Source organism: Schistocerca piceifrons, chromosome 3 (assembly GCF_021461385.2).
Source record: "Schistocerca piceifrons isolate TAMUIC-IGC-003096 chromosome 3, iqSchPice1.1, whole genome shotgun sequence".
In the NCBI taxonomy this organism is placed as follows: Eukaryota; Metazoa; Arthropoda; class Insecta; order Orthoptera; family Acrididae; genus Schistocerca; species Schistocerca piceifrons.
Window position 1 is genome coordinate 594,821,140 of NC_060140.1, and position 3,553 is coordinate 594,824,692.

General features: G+C 39.1%; 1 non-coding gene across 1 annotated transcript; it reads right to left on the bottom strand.

The window, feature by feature from the left end:
• Window positions 1–3,217: 3,217 nt before the first annotated feature.
• On the bottom strand, window positions 3,218–3,292 carry Trnat-ugu. The gene has a single exon. It is a non-coding gene; the product is annotated as a tRNA-Thr (tRNA).
• Between the last annotated feature and the right edge of the window lie 261 nt (window positions 3,293–3,553).

The window sequence follows — 3,553 nt, forward strand, 5'->3', positions numbered from 1 at the left end:
TTTAAACATTTCTTTCAGTCTCACATTTTCAAATCAACTGACCTGCTATCTGATGTCCGCACACATCAAAAATTTTGATGCTTGAACAAAACAAGTAATCATCATTTCGAATGCCACTGCAACTGCAGCCATACATTCACTTACCCAAACTGTGGATACCTTTCTTGCATTAAGGAATGACAGACACATTAAATGCTATAAAGTACATACAGCACTACAACACACTAAAGCCTAAGTTAACCACTCAGTTATTTATTCATTAATAATTTTATCTCACTCAAGTGAAAGAGAATTTAGCTAATTAACATGGTACGAAAAAAATACATTCAACTCTTCCAAAAGCCTTAAATCTAACAGGCCATAATAAATGTAAGACCAAAATGTTAATCTAAACATGACATGAAATTACTTTATACACATTTTAGACGACTACCGTACTGATTGTTTTGTGCTTCTGCTCCCATCATTTTACACTTGTTTACACAATCTTCTTCCAAGCAACTAACTCCGTTCGTCACTATCTTATTGAAACATTACACCTAAGCACCATTTTCTAATAATGTAAATAAAATTGAAAATTATCAATCTACTACATACACTGATACACCTCATTGTTCAACACTGGCTATTACTTTTTTCGTATCTTTGTACTCACACAAACTCGCTGTTAGGTCTCTATAGTCAGCGTTTCCTTAAATTTCACTTTCTTCCTGCTACCTCCACTATCACATTCAGTACCTGTACCTTGCAACAAATATTAACATTATATTTTTCTACAAAATGCGTAACTGTAACTATGCAAATAGATTATCCTGAAATCATTAGGGAAGCTTGATAAAATAATTAATCAACTATATTCAGATCAAAAATCATCTCATTCTTTATTTGGTTGTTATAATATACAATAGCATCCTTAATCATCACTATTGTAACTGGAAATTCTACAGTTTCCTGTTTGTTAACATAGTTATAGATATTCAAGGTATTCCGCAGTGTTCCACAAAGTGAACTGTCAATGTTCTTTAAGGAGGTTACAAATGCCTCCCTAAATTTCATATTTATTATTGGCTGAAATGTCTCTGCAAAGTTAAATTCCAAATCAATTTTATCCAAAGGGGCCTCCTGCACCACATTAGTGAAATCTTTTGTCACTGTACACACCAGTTTTTCACTAAAATGTTCAATCACTTAATTGTCAACAAATATTAAATTAAAGTTCTCTTTCAAATTTGAATCATCAATACATAACTTCTTAGTAACACTACACTCGTATTTATTATCCGCTCCAGCTTTGATACAACTGGTGGAACTTCCTATCTTTGGTCTCATGATCCAACTCATCCTTCTCCTTCACCAAGTGCTCAGTTGCCTTTTGTTCCCAAACATATGTTCCTCATCACCAGTTACCAGAAAGTATAGAACACATCATCCTCTATATTATTTGCAATAATGTTAACTACCATTAATCTCAGTAGCGTCACCCATTATAACAACTTCCCCATTATACATATGTGTACTTTTCCCCACAATCTAACGTCTCTATCCCCTCTAAACATTTCTTCAAAACGATTTTCATATTCACCCGTGGTCCAGTGGTAGCGTCTTTGAACAACACTGCTTAAATTGTGAATAAAAATTAGGAGCAATGGGGGCCGATGACTTCCGGCATAAGAAGTCACCCTTATTATGCCATCGACTTTGTCAATGAGGGCAGAGGAGTGAACAGAGCTTCAGGGTATTCTCTTGCCCTTAGGGTGGGACACAGAACCTAAAGGCGGAAGAATCATCAGTGATCGGTAGCATGAGGATTCGGAAGGCAATGGAACCACTGCATGAAAGACACAACATGTCTATCCACAGGCTATGTAGTCTGTAATTGAAAAAGACTCATGATGATCTGTCCATTGACAAAGTATTCCAAACCCTTTCCGATCTCAGGGCGGTACTGTCATGGAGGACGTGACCACAAGTGTCATGATGATCTATCCATTGACAAAAGATTTAATACCCCTTCGGATCTCCGGGCGGTGACTTTCATGGAGGACGTGACAACAAGAAAAAGACTGGATAGACAACGAAAGGATAACGTTCTACACATCGGAGTGGGGAATGTCAGAAGTTGGAACGTGGTCGGTAAGCTACAGGATGTGAAAAACGAAATACTATGGCTCAGTAAAGATGTAGTAGAAGTTAGTGAAGCGAAGTGGAAAGAGGAGAAGGATATCTGGGGTGCCGGGTAAGTACAGGGTAACAACAGCATCAGCAGAAAATGGTCCAACGGTAGTAGGATTCGCTTTGAATAGGAAAGTAGTGCAGAGAGTGAGTTACTGTGAACAACTCAATGATGGTGTTGTTCTCCTAAGAATCGACAGAAAACACACCAAAAACGATAGTTCAAGTATACATGACGACCTTGCAAGCTCAGCATGATGAGATAGAGAACATATATGAGGATATGGAATTGGTAATTCAGTACGTAAAGGAAGGTAAAATTCTAAAAGTCGTGGCAAATTTGAATGCAGTTGCAGGGGAAGGAGTAGAGGAAGGAGTTACGGGAAAATATGTGCTTGGTACTACAATTAGAGACGAGAGAGACTAACTGATAGCTGCAAAAAAATTTAAGCTGTGCAAGAATCACAAGAGGAGGAGAAATACCTGGGGTAGGCCGGAAGATACGAGAATATTTGAGTTAGATTACATCATAGCCGAGCAGAGATATTGAATAGTAAGGCGTTCCCAGGAGAAGATATAGACTCAGATCACGATTTAGAATTGATGAAGAGTAAGCTGAACTTTAAGAGAGTAGTCAGGAAGAATCAATGCCTAAGGAAGGTGGGTACGAACGTAATGAGAAATGAGGAGTTACGCTCTAAGTTCTCTGAGGCTACAGATACTGCGACAGTTTATAGTTTAGTAAGCAGTTCAATTGAATAGCGCAGCACATCTCTAAAGAAGCCAGTCACAAAAGTTGAAAAGTAACCCTTACATACATAGAAAGTCACTGCAAAGAAACCATGGTTAAAGAGGAAGCATTTCCGTTGATCGATATAAGAAGGAAGTACAGAAATATATAAACGAAGACAGTAACTTGTTCTCGAAAGAACAGTTACTGTTGATGACCGTGCAGCTTTTCCCTGCAATAAATGAAGACTAACTGAAAACCTCAGCTGCCGACAAGTGTTGTTGATATATATCGATGTGGACAGCTGAAAGTGTGAGCCCTGACCGGGACTCGAACCCGGGATCTCCTGCTTACATGGCAGACGCTCTATCCACCTGAGCCACCGAGGACGCAGATAAATAGCGCAACTGCAGGGACGTATCCATTGCACGCTCCCCGTGAGACTCACATTGGAAACTATCCCCAATTCTACCTTTTAGACATTTGCCCAACCACTCATTACTCGCGCACGCTTTGGCGATTCCCGTAAGAGTTTGGGCAACCTGTGCGCATTGTCACAGACGAAAGTCAATGGCTGGGTAGCCTTTAACTATACATACGAAGACAGTAACTTGTTCTCGAAAGAACAGTAACTGTTGATGACCGTGCAGC